Source organism: Vulpes lagopus, chromosome 2, assembly GCF_018345385.1.
Source record: "Vulpes lagopus strain Blue_001 chromosome 2, ASM1834538v1, whole genome shotgun sequence".
Taxonomy (NCBI): Eukaryota; Metazoa; Chordata; class Mammalia; order Carnivora; family Canidae; genus Vulpes; species Vulpes lagopus.
In genome coordinates, this window is record NC_054825.1 from 23,548,255 (window position 1) to 23,562,389 (window position 14,135).

Genomic DNA, 14,135 nt, shown 5'->3' on the forward strand with positions numbered 1-14,135 from the left:
GCATGTATGGGTCAGTTAGCAGAAGTCCTTCTACATGAGGTCCAAGGAGCTTCCCAGAAGGAGTTCCTCCTAGGAGCTACTATCTGATATTAGAAATAGCAGATGATGCTGAGTTCAGCATAAAACTTGCTAAATACATGGTCCTGTCTTCTAGCCACTGGGGAGGTGTGCCAGGGGTAAAGAAATAATAAAGAGAAAAGAGAAAATGTTAAGAGAAGGTCTATCTAGATGTCCATGGGTCATTGATCTTAGCCCAATGTTAACAATAATGGCCCTGCAGCCTTAGCAGCGCTTCTGGAGGGATCTGCATTGACATCAGAGCCTTTGGCATGCTGGTATAAAAAACAGTGACTAAGGGTTAGGGAAGACCTGGGAAATGTAGTATTAAAACAATAAAAAAAAATTCAGGAAGGAGTAGGGTTTTTTAAACTTTATATAATCATAATCCTATGTATATATTGCATATAATTTATATAATACCACATACATGTGCCTGTGCACACACACTCACACACCAGTGAAAGAGGTCAAATAAGAAATGTGTTTGCATACAGGATTGCTATATCAGAGAGTAGATGGAGAGGCGCTTTCTCTACCATAACAGAAAAAAAGGTACAAGTTTATCGTTCAGTGTCTGGAAAATTAGAATGTATAATCGTAGAAATATTCAGGTTTAATCAAATATCAAATTATAAATGGTAACAAAGGAGACTCTAGAGGACCTTGAATTATAAAAACCTATTTTGAATTGGAGACTATTTTTCCTTCAGGAAAAGAAATGCCAAAATAAATTTACGTTCTTTGGGAAAAATTTTTTATATTGTTCTTATGGTCTTGTCAAACAGGTGTCTTCCCTTCTTCCCACCTATGGAGCTAAAAGTCTTAGTGGACTCACTTCCTAATATTGGCATTATATTCCTTTTTTTTTTAAAGATTCAATTTATTTATTCATGAGAGACACACACAGAGAGAGGCAGAGACACAGGCAGAGGGAGAAGCAGGCTCCATGCAGGGAGCCCGATGTGGGACTCGATCCAGGGAGTCCAGGATCACGCCCTAAGTTGAAGGCAGGCGCTAAACGGCTGAGCCACCCAGGGATCCCCTAGGCATTATATTCCACATTATCATCTGGTCACATAAGACATAAGTCTAAACACTCATTGAGGAGTTTCTAGCCTCTGATACTAAAGGAAATCAAGGTGTATTAAGTCTATGATATAATAAATGTAGGATCTGCTGTGAATCTAGAACTTAAGAGAACATCTTCTGTGGATTGAAAGAAATAGAATCTGATCATTTATGAAATATAGAACTTTTGGCCAAATTACCTCAAAAATGGCATCAAGTATATCTTCTTTAAGGAAATTTCTTAATGTTGAAATTATTAAGGGCAGATAATGAAAGCAGGGATGCTGTAAATCTTTATCCCTTATCATTGAATTTACTTGGAAGCAGTAGCAATATAATTTTTAGAGTTTAATATTTGTAGGATTCAGTAGTAGTGCCAAGAAATAGTAAATTCACATAAAACTCACTTTCAAAGGGCTTACGACCCTAATTGAGATAAGCTAATTAGATAAATATAGATAGATAGAAGATAGATAAAAGCAGAAATTAACATATAGTCTGTTCTAATAATTTTAAAGGCATAAGTATTTCAGGAATTAGCAGGTAGAACAAATCTGATAGTCAAGGGTCCCTTATAATTCTGGACAAATTTTCAAATCAGTTGGTATTCAGATAGAGATATTATTAAATCTATAGATCAGTTTGGGAACTATTCCCATCTTAACAATGCTAAGCTTTCTGATCCACAAGCGAGATATTTTCCCATTTATTTAGAGGATTTTTTTTTTCAACAGTAGTTTTCAGAGTAAACTCCTACAATTTTTTTTTGCATTTTTTGTTAAATTTATTGATAAGTATTTTATTCTATTTGATGCTATTATGAATGGAAGTATTATCTCATTTTTTTTCAAATTGTTTATTTTAAGTGCATAAAAATACAATTGAGTTTTGTATATTGATCTGGTATCCTGAAGCCTTACTTAACTCACTTATTAGTTTTTGAAAAATTGTTTTAGTGGATTCATTAGGATTTTATATATATAAGATTATGTTATCTGCAAATAAAGTTTTGTTTCTTCTTCCAGCCTAGATGCCCTTTATTTCTTTTTCTTGCCTAATTGCCAATATAGAACGGTCAGTACAATCTTAAAGAAAAATGTTATGAATAGAAATCCTTACCTTGATTCTTGATCTTTAGGAGAAGGTATTCAGTCTTTTACCATTAAATATCATGTTATCTGTGGATTTTCATAGATGCCCATTATCAGGTTAGGAAATTTCCTTCTATTCCTAGATTTTTATTATGAAAGGTGTTGGATTCCATCAATTGCTTTTTATGCGTCTATTGATATGATCATGTGACTTAAAGTTTCTTACTCTATAGATATTATATTAATTGATTTTCAGATGTTGAAGTAACTTTGTGTTCCTGGGATAAATCCTACTTGATCATGGTATATAATAGTTTTTATATGTTGCTGAGTTTAGCTTGCTAAGGTTTTATGTGGGATTTTGTATCCATATTCATAGGAGATATTGGTCTGTAATTTTTTTGTCATCATTTTGCTTGATTTTACCACCAGGGAAATGCTGCCCTTATTAAATGAATTGGGAAGTGTTTATTCTCCTATTTTTTTGGAAAATTTTATGAAGAATTGGTGTTAATTCTTTGAATGTTCGGTAGAATTTGGCAATCAAGGTGTCTGGGTTTATTTGTGGGTAGTTTTTTTTTTTTTTTAATTTTAATTCAATCTCTTTAAGCTTCCTAACCAACATTTTTCTTCAAGATTTCTTTTCTTTCTGATTCTATTAATTTGAGTCTTTTGGGGGGAGTCTTTTTTTTCTCCCCTTGGCCAATCTAAATAAAAGTTTATCAACTTTGTTGATCTTTTCCAAGAATCAGCTTTTGGTTTCATTGATTTTTTTCAATTGTTTTTTCTATTTCATCAATTTTAACTCTAATCTTTATTTCCTTTCTTTTGGTGGTTTTCAGCTAAGTTTTACTTTCTTTTTCTCCACTGTCTTAATGTAGAGGTTAGGTTACTTACTTGAGATCAACCTTCTTCCTTAATACAGACATTTCCAACTTTAAATTTCCCTCTAGGAACTGCTTAGTTCTTAGTTCTTAGCTATATCCCATTAGTTTTGGTATATTGACACTTCATTTCCATTTATCTCAAAGTATTTTATAATTTCTCTTTTGATTTCTTTTATTACCCATTGGCTAGTTAGGAGTGTGTTGTGTAATTTCTACTTATTTCTGAGCTTCTCAAGTTTCTTTCTCTTCTATTGATTTTTAATTTTATTTCACTGTAGTCTGAGAATGTACTGTATTATTGAGGTTTGTCTTATGGCCCAGTTTATGGTTGATGTTCCATGTGCATTTGAGAAGAATGGCTATTCTGTTGTTAGATAAATTGCTCTATGGATGTCTAGAAGGTCTAGTCATGGTGTGGTTCAAGTCTAGCTTCTTGTTGACAATCTGTTTAGTTGTCATAATATGACATATGTCATAATATGTTTACCCATATTACTGAAGATGGGGTATTGAAGTCTCTAGCTATTACTACTGTACTGTCTATATCTCTCCTTGTATAGGTCTTTTTTTTGCTTCATGTATTTTGATGCTCTCTTATTAGATGCATTTATATTTATCGTTATAATGGCTTCTTGATTGGTTGACCCTTTTATCACTATGAAATGTTGCTCTTTTATTGCTAGTAATATCTTTGAGTCTATATTGTCTGACATTAGTATAGCTACTTCAGTCTTCTGTGGTTGCTGTTTCACTGTCTGAGTCTGCTATGGCTACTGTATGAGAATGCCATATACTGGGTGACTTAAAGAGCAGAAATATATTTTCTCACAGTTCTGGAGGCTGAAAGTCCAAGATCAAGGTACCAGAAGGGTTAGTTTCACAGGTGAGGCCTCTCTCCTTGGTTTACAATTGGCTGCCTTCTCATTGTATCCTCACATGGCTATTCCTTTGTGCATGCATGCTCCTGGTATCTTTTCTGAGGTAAACAATCTTGTTTTCATAGAGATGATGTCAGAGTTCAGCATTCTCACTACATTTCTCTCCTCATCTCCACAAGGAGAAACCAGATACGGGGCATCTTAAGAAAACACAATGAATATGGGCTTTTAGATCAGTTTAACAATTGAAACAAGGGGGAGATATGAACATGTACAAGATATTCATGGAGTATGATTAGATTATTGCAGCTGTACTTTTTTTGGAAGGAGAACTTGGATATAAGGGGATAGCATGAGGGTCTTGAGTGTCAAGGTAAGAGGTTAGTTCAACATTCTGAAAGAAACAGAAGAGCCATAGCCCAGGAGTACAATAGTAAAAGAAGTGTTTTCAACTATCAAAATCCAGCTCATATAGCAAAACCTTGTGAATACTGTGAGCATTTCAACTTTCTATCTCAGTCCTTAATAATTCACAGAGTATGGTGAAAGATTACAGGTTAAGTGAATAACTTCCTGTACTGTTACATGTGTAGACCAGATATCTCTATTTTATATATAAATATATGTATAAAAATATTAATATATATGTAGAAATAATATACCCCTCATTCATGGAAATGATCACGGACATAACTTCACATAGTTGTGTTATTATTTGATTTCTATTTCTTCTTAAGTAATAGCTCCGCAGGCAAGAACTGTATATATGTTTGTTTGCCATTTATATCTCCAGTATCTAACTCAGTGCCTATGACATAGTACAATTTCAACAACATTCCTTAAATAAGTGGATGGACATAGGATGGATGAATGAATGGACAGAAGGGTAGGAATTATTTTATAGATAACCAATTATCGAGGTGCCTGGGTGGTTCAGTCAGTTAAGCGTCTGCCTTCTGCTCAGGTCATGATCTCAGGGTCCTGGGATCAAGCCCCTCGTTGGGCTCTCTGAAGAGTGAGGAGTCTGCTCCTCCCTCCTTTTTTCTCTCTCTCTTTTGCACTTTGTCTCAAGTAAATAAATAAAACATTAAAAAAGATTTAAACAAAGATAACCAGTTATCTTAGTTCAGTGCATCTCCAATTCGAGATGTTTGCTATCTTTTTTCTATTGTCAAATTCAAGAAGGAAAAACAAAATCCTGTATTCCTAGTCCATGAATTGCAAAAAAATACCTAAAAAATATCTGTCTTCCTTTGCAGATGGTGTAACTATCCAGAGGTTAGTGAAACTTACAAAATAAGAGCCCTCTGTGGGGACAGGTTGAGGTTCAAGTTATCAAAAGAACTAACCATACTGGCTAGGGTCCTAAAAAAACATTCTAAGGACTCTCACCTTTAAATAATAACCACTTTCATTCTAAATAAAATACAGATAACTTCCCCAGTGAAAAACTGCTGAGCACTGTTTTTCTAATTCATCAAATGTAAAGCTAGCCCATACACAAATCAATTCAGGGGGTGTGCAAAAGGGAGGAAAGGAGAATACCAAGACAAAAATATCCATTAAAAGTGCAAAGTGCAGTAATGATTAGGAGCCTATATAAACTCAGCCTTCACAAATGGCAGCAACCAAATTTCTGAGTAATCCTTCCTAGAATAGGTCAAGGCAGAAAGGATTAGTTGAAGGTGAATGGACAGTAATGTGGTCTGATCAATTGCCCTCAGTATGCTTCAGACATTCCACAGTGTCAAAGCAGCTTGGTCTGATTGGTTGTGCCAAGGGTTGTCTTGTCAGAAATTCAATTCATGTAAGTGAAGAAGCCAAACAAACTTATACTTCTCAAGGGCAAGCTTTGTTTGGAAACAGGAAGCAGGTACCCTGCAGTTTTCAAACAATTGCATGGGATCTATCCCAATATCAATACTGCCAGTTTACTTGCATAAAATGGTCTCGTTTAACAAGCCCCCCACACTCTCCTGCTATTATTTGATCCAGATTTGGGTGGGTTTTATCTTAACATTGGCAGCCAAGTTAAAAAAAAAACAACATATTGGCAGCCAAGTTTTTTGTTTCTTTTAAAATCTCATGGAGCCAATATCTCTTGTTAGAGAGACAATAAAAAATCCTGAGACTGCTCACCACAGCCAGGTTGCTTCTAGCAAAGACTCAAGGAACTAGTACTTAACAGGAGAATAAGACATGCCTGGAAGGAGAGGATTTCAGTCTAGGGAGGGCAAATCCAGATGCTGGTGTTGAGGAAGGTGACACTCTGGCAGGCTAGCCACAGAGCACAAATGTCATAGCACAAAATGAAGCAGTCCTGGCTAGGAGGAATCTACCATAGAAGATAGAGTAGTACGGCAAAGAGGGATCATTCCACAGAAAAAGATATTCTTGAATTTCAAGAAGCAGGCACTTAACATTAAAGATGGGAGTCTTAACAAGCATTTTCCTTCCTTCATTCCATTCATTCATTCATTCATTCAAAACTATGTTGGAGGGCAGCCTGGGTGGCTCAGCGGTTTAGCGCCGCCTTCAGCCCAGGGCATGATCCTGGAGTCTTGGAATGGAGTCCCACTTCGGGCTCCCTGCATGGAGCCTGCTTCTTCCTCTGCCTGTATCTCTGCCTCTCTCTCTCTCTCTCTCTCTCTCTCTCTCTCTCTCTGTCTTTCATGAATAAGTAAATAAAATCTTAAAAAAAACAATGTTCAAGTGCCTATTCTGTAACAGGCACCAGAGATATAAAGAGTTAAACAGATATCCTTGCCCTCACAGATCTTACTGTTTAGTGAGAGAGAGACATTCATGAGATAAATACACACATAGATGAATTATCATGAACTGTGGTTTAATTCTAAGAATCAGAAGTTCATGGAACTATAAATGTGAAATAAGAAGTCCTGAAATAGTCTGGTGGGTATAGTGAAGCTTCACTTCCCTGAGGAGACAAGTAGACTAAGATCTAAGAATTAGCAAGAGAATGTGGATGAGGAAACATTCAAAGTTCTTGGGTAGGAGATAACTGTACATTCAAGGAATTAAAAGAAGGCCAGGGCAGGTGAATCATAGAAAGCAAGAGGGGTATTGATAGGGATGAAAAGGAAACAGAAACCAGTCACTTAAGATCTTGTGAATCATGTTAAGATTTTGGTTTTTATTCTAAAAGCTTTGAGAAGATATTGAATGGTGTAAATGAAATAATATAATTGGGTATATTTTTAAAAGATGATTCAGACTGAGACATGTAGAAAGGATTGTAGGTCATGAAGGTGGAAGGAACAGGAATGAATGATGCTGGGAATCACTTAGGAAGATTTTTTTTTTTTAAATTTGTCTTCTGGATGAAAAATATCAGCTGTCTAGATTAGGGTGTTTCAAACAGATGATGTAGAGAGGCTGATATATTTCAAGAGGCGAGATCAACAAGAGTGGTGATGGATTGAAAGAGCTGTGTGGTGGTTGGTGGAGACAGAAGTGATAGAATTACTCCTCAATTTCTCCTTGCAGAATTACCCAGATGATAGTCTACTTTACAAAAATAATAAACACTGGAAGAAGATTGGATAGAGGGGAGGATTGAGTTCTATTTTAGACACTTTCAGTTTAAATTCCTTTGATACATCCTAGGAGATGTAAAGAGAACATAGCTGAATATGTAAGCCTACAATTCAGAGTAGAGATCTGGGCTGGTCTCATTAACTGGGGAGCCATTTGCATATAGGTGATTCTTTTTTTTTTTTTAATTTTTTATTTATTTATTATAGGCACACAGTGAGTGAGAGAGAGAGAGAGAGAGAGAGAGAGGCAGAGACACAGGCAGAGACACAGGCAGAGGGAGAAGCAGGCTCCATGCACCGGGAGCCCGACGTGGGATTCGATCCCGGGTCTCCAGGATCACGCCCTGGGCCAAAGGCAGGCGCCAAACCGCTGCGCCACCCAGGGATCCCCCATATAGGTGATTCTTGTTGATGAAAGCATTTGGTGGGTATGTCATTGCCTAGGAAGGCCTTACAGAATGAGGAAAGAGGATCACTTGGAACCCAACCTTGAAAAAGGTCAACTTTTAGAGGTTAGGAAGAGGAAAATGGACCAAAAAGAGACTGAAAGTAGCAGGCAGAGAGGTGGAAAAGAAGTAAGATATGTGTGACATATCACAGAGGGCGGGGGAAGAAAGTATTTTAAGGAGAGAGGGATCAACAGTATTGAATGCTGGTAAGGAATCGAGAAAGATGAGGATTGAAGAATGTTCATTTAATAGTGACATGGAGGTCATTGGTGACTCCAAAGAGCTTTTTTAGTGGAATTTTTGTGGTTGTAGATATTGTTGTTTTCTCTCTGAATCAATGAAACCCTTTTTTCATGATCAATACACCTATTGCCTTGCTGATTAATGAATTAACCAAGATATTCAGCATTAAGCAGGTTTTAAAAGGAGAAGGTAGAAGGCTGATAAAGATACACTGTGGAGATAATTTAGGATTCTTGTTAGAAATGCAGATACCCACTTTCAACCTCTTCAGAATTTCATGCAATAAGTCTACAGTCAGATAAGGGAACCCTCCATGGCAAGTAGTCTCCTTGCCCTAGAGAGTTCTCTTGCCCTCGAGAGTTCTCTCACACTGACTCTGGGCTCGTCCATTTGACTGGCTTCGACTATTGAAGCATCAGTGTGAAACAAGCAAAGCCTTGAGACGCGCTTACCACCGGGGCTTGCCATCTGGGAATGCTCCTTCTTGGAACACAATCATAAAGAAGCCCAGGTAGCAACATGGAATTGTTCACAGAGAGAGAACTGAGACCTCTAGTTGGGGCTTTCAGCTTGCAGAGAATAACAGTGAGGGGGTCATGTTGAACCTATTAGACATTCCAGCACTACTGTCAAGTCCACTTGAGACAGAACTGCCTGGTCAGCTCATAGACTCATGAAAAAATAATGAATGATTCTAACAATACTGTTCCAGAATGTATCAGCCACCATAAGATGCCACCATCTTCTCCCGTCTTCTTCTTCCTCTTTGTTCTCCAGCTTCTGCCTGTTGCAGCTCCCTACCTGGTAGCATCAAACATGAGAGGATGGAGCAGGAACCTGAAATCTTTCCCCACTAACATGTGATACTGCATAGCCGACTTAATTCTGGGAGCCTCAGGGGGCTCATCTCTATAGCACAGGGCCAAGAGTTCTATCGCAGAAAAAGATGAGGTGATGTGTGTGGGATCTAGCATCTAGGTTTCATGTTTCAGGAGCTCCCTTTCTCTTGCTACCAGTTTATCTTTTACCCTTGAAGTTCTCCTTAGCATATTTATCTAAACTATTTTCTTCATGTTTGGTAACATTCATTTTTATTGGCTTCACAGTCATCAGCGCTCATATATAATAGAGTTTCTTATAGATTACTTACAAGGTGTGAAGCAAGACTTCTGGAAGGGTGAAGGTTTCTTCTTAGAAAACCATCTGCACTAAAACGCTATCTTATAGTGAAGTGATCATTTTAGATGAAGGCAGGTGGGTGGAGGTTGCAGGGTGAGTGCTCTCCTACTCCCCTGCACCACCTCCTGAAAATTTCCAGCACTGTGGATTTTTGCCTAATAGAAAACACTAGAAAACTTCTGGCTTCAGAAGTACTGAGGGGAAGCCAAAGTTCCTATTATATTTCTAAGCTCTTCTTTTCTGCTTGAACAAGTAACGGCATCACTCACCTATTCAAGCTATCAGTAGGAAATTCTGATACTCTTTCCCTCCGAACAAATCCAAAATAAACTGTCAGGAGCCTGTAAGGGCACCAGGCTCTCAGACAACTGGTGTCCCCAGGCATTTCTCAGGATGGATAAGGAAGTACTTGTGAAACTCATTGTGTGCCCCCTCTCCTCTGAGCCCTGGGTGACCTCTTATTGTGGCCAATCACTGGTCGTTCTGCTTCAGGGTTGCTCATGCAAGTGATTGGAGTTCGAGTATAGGCTGCAACCTAATCAAGCCCAGGGCCACTCAGCTGGGAATTCGCTCCACTTGCATGTGTGGCTGGCCTTGGTAATATGCATCATGGATATACTGAATGGCTCGGGATATTATTGAGGAATTTGGGTTACTGGGAAAGTGAGGAAAGTTTTTTGTCTTAGCAAAATCACTGAAAAGGGGCTCTGTGAAATCTGCCACTTGCTCCCTATTCCATCTTCTTACCCTGTTCATTGGACACATGCTCTTTTAATAGGTAAGAAGATGACATGGCTGATAATCCTAGACAGAAAAAGGTGTGCAAAATCGCCCTAGAGTTTGAACCACCTTTAAAATATTTTTTTTTCTGTGAAATTTATTCTAGAGGTTGACAAGTTTTTTTTTCCCCAATAGTGCCTGGTTCCCAAGTAGGCTAAAAGGCACTATGATATCAGAATTGCCACAACAGAGTAAAAATATCATCTATCTTACCCAAAGCCTGTCTTTGGAATACCAAGGAATGGTTGTGAAGAGTAGTAGTATCTTCTCTGCCTCCTCTGCTAACGCTCTGCTAATCAGTGACCTTTAGTCACTATTAATTATTCACTCATTCATTCATTCGCGTATTCATATAGCATCCACTATGTGTAGGCCCTGTTAAATGATGGGATACAGAAATGAATATTCCATGGTCCCAATAAAATAAGCAGCCTGTAGCAGGTAAAGACACATAATAATGGAAATTTATACAAGATAAGTGATTGTTCCAAGAAGTGATTAATTCTGCCTAAAGGGGTAAAAAATATCCTCAGAGAGTGGATTATCCTTGATTTCACTGCTGTAGGATGAGTAGGAATTCCCTGGGAAGTTGTGATAGAGCTGATCCTATCAGAAAAACATCAGAGTATCCTTTCTTTTTCTTTATAACCAGGGACATGTCCCCACTGCTGGTTCTCAGTCTGGAAGTGCATAGAATCACCCATGGGGCCTAAATAAAACCAAACAAAACCAAATTCCTATTCTGAATGGAAGGTGCTATGATGCCCTGTCCAGACTGTCCTTAGGCTGTTGGCAGATGGTCCTTCACAGCCAAGGCTAAAGACTCAGGTCTCATTCTCTCCCCAGGGAAATCAAGCCAGCATCAAATGACGACCAATATGGAGGTATGAAGTCCCAACTCCTTTACCTCAAGTGAATAGATCTCTCGGAGCATCTGAGGGACCCCTTAGGTAGGCTGTGGCCTCTGTAGAGACTGAGGTGTAGTTCATCTTTCTCTGCCCAATGTCTCCCCTTTCCAGAAGTCACCTCTATTTGAGGGTCAGCCTCTTCGGGAGCTCCACCTGAGATAAGTAGCCTCCTTCCACAGAAGTCTAAGTACACCAGGTCTCACAGAGCAAGGAGGTGTAGTTTATGGAGTCCGGCAGGCAGTTCTAATGTATCTCTTGTTAAGGACCACTAATTGGCCTTCTCAAAATGAGATCTGAAGACCCCTTGCCACAGAATGACCTTAAGCAGCCTTATTAACTAGAGATTCCTAGACCTCACTCCTGGGCTCTCTGAATTATAATTTCTGGGTAAGGGAGGACTGAGAATCTGCATTTTAACAATTTCCTCCAGGTTCTTTATATGCACATTGCTTTTAGAAAGCACAAAAGCTCATCTCAAGCATTTAGGAAGGTATTTATCTTTTTTTACTTTATTACTTATAAATTGGGCTTGTACTCCAAACCCTGAGATCTAGACCTGAGCTGAGATCAAGAGTTGGATGCTTAAAAAAAAAAAAAAAAGAAAAGAAAAAAAAAAAAAAGAGTTGGATGCTTAACCAAATGAGCTACTCAGGCACCCCAAGTATATATTTTCTAAATATGTACCACATATAGATATGAGTACATGTGATTCAGTAAGAGCGACACTGATTAAATAAAATTAAAAAAAAAAAAAAAGAAAAAAAAGAGCAACACTGATTACCCTGGAGCTGCTTTCACTCACACATGCTTAGCACTTGGGTAATGATTGAGTGACCTCTGGCCATGTGGCAAAAACAACAACAAAAACAAAAAACAAAACAAAATAAACAAAACAAAACAAAACAAAAAAACCAGACTTGCCTTTTAAGGAGATTTGTTGGCATCTGAACATTTTTTGTTTTGTGTCCCTAGCACGCACTCTGACTTTGGCCATTCTATTTCCCCACCTTGGTATGCAGTCAATACCAAAGATAGGAAAGCATCATTCAATATATCTTAAACCTTTAAAGTGGAAGCCTCTAGACATAATCAAGCATGACTTCTGGAAGCTCTTTCAGGCTCTCTTTATGTGTCTCCTTTAATATGCTTTGCTCATCTATTTTAAAATTATTTCTTGCAATGTTGCCTCAATAGCCTTTCCTGGGCAGGCACTCCATGGTCTAAATGGGCTTTGAAGGTACTTTCCTCCTCAGCTACATCTTTGCTTAATCTTTCTTTCTTTTTTTTTTTTTCTTTTAAGATTTTATTTATTTATTTGATAGAGAGAAAGCACTAGCAGGGGGAAAGGTAGAGGAACAAGCAGACCCTACACTGAGCGGGGAGCCCAATGTGGGGCCCAATCTCAAGATCCTGGGATCATGACCTGAGTCAAATGCTTAACTGACTGAGCCACTCAAGTGCCCCTCAACCTGTCTTCTTTTTGAAAAGCAGACAAACACTATTGCTTATGTTCCTTTCTCCTAGTATTGCTGTAAACAAAGTACAAAAGTAGTGGCAATGTGGTACAGTCATCATGTAACTGAACTAAGGTGAGTTAGCTCCTTGATGAGTTACAAAGACTACACTGAGTACACTTGTCACACAAAGGAAAACTGATTTGCAGCAAACAAGGAGATGACAGGGAAGAACTTCCAAAGCTGTGACTCCCTGAGTGGGGGCAAGTGGGTTTCTTTTATTTAGGGTTAGGATGGATATTCAGAAAGGGAAGCGTTGTCATCCCACATACAGGTGGGCATGTTGTCATCCCACATACAGGTGGGCATTCGGGTGCACAGGACAGCTTAGAAAACAAGGCTCTCCATGTATCCTGTGTTATGTTAATGAGGCTTGTGCTCCTCCAACATTATAATGAGAGAAAGGTCGCTGTCGAAGACTCCGAGGTCCACCTGTGTAGGTATGAGTTGATGGTCAAGCTCAAACTAATCTAGGCTGCAAAGCTCTTCCTCTTGTTTGCTTCTAAAAGAAGAGGTTAACATTCCTGTGAAGAAGGGAGGATTCAATGGGGGTCTTGCTGACAGTTTCAACCTCATTAACCTTATGGGGTCCAGTTTCAGTTAGACACGTTCCTGGAATCAAACTTCTTGGATTCCAACCCCGGTTCTGCTCTTTGCTACCTATATATAATCTTGGGCTGGTTGCATCATCTCTCTGTTTCTTTGTTTCTTTGATCTGTAAGTCTAAGATAATATTACCACCCTCCTGGGGGTATTGTAAGAATCCAGTGAGTTAGGACAAAGAACTTTGGAATTGAGCCCAGTCTGGAGGAGGTCTTCGATCTGGCTGAGTTCTGGCTCTCATTATCCCAGATATGGGCAAATGGGAACCAAGTTATGCTTATCTGCTTCACATTCCTGGGCCCTGTTTGTATCTTTCAAAATGAAAAACATTTTAAAATGTTTTATTTTAAGTAAAATAAAACAAATCAAATCAGTAAGAAGTGGGCAGAAGAGATTTGATCAGAGAGGCTTTTTTTTTTTTATAATAAATTTATTTTTTATCGGTGTTCAGTTTACCAACATACAGAATAACACCCAGTGCTCATCCTGTCAAGTGCCCCCCTCAGTGCCCGCCACCCATTCACCCCCACCCTCCACCCTCCTCCCCTTCCACCACCCCTAGTTCATTTCCCAGAGTTAGGAGTTTTTATGTTCTGTCTCCCTTTCTGATATTTCCCACACATTTCTTCTCCCTTCCCTTATATTCCCTTTCACTATTATTTATATTCCCCAAATGAATGAGAACATACAATGTTTGTCCTTCTCTGATTGACTTACTTCACTCAGCATAACACCCTCCAGTTCCATCCACATTGAAGCAAATGGTGGGTATTTGTCGTTTCTAATGGCTGAGTAATATTCCATTGTATACATAAACCACATCTTCTTTATCCATTCATCTTTCGAGGCTTTTTACAGAGACTAATGGAAGCATGGAGGAGGAAAGTAGGAAAGTGCTTAAGACCAAGAAGAGCCTGT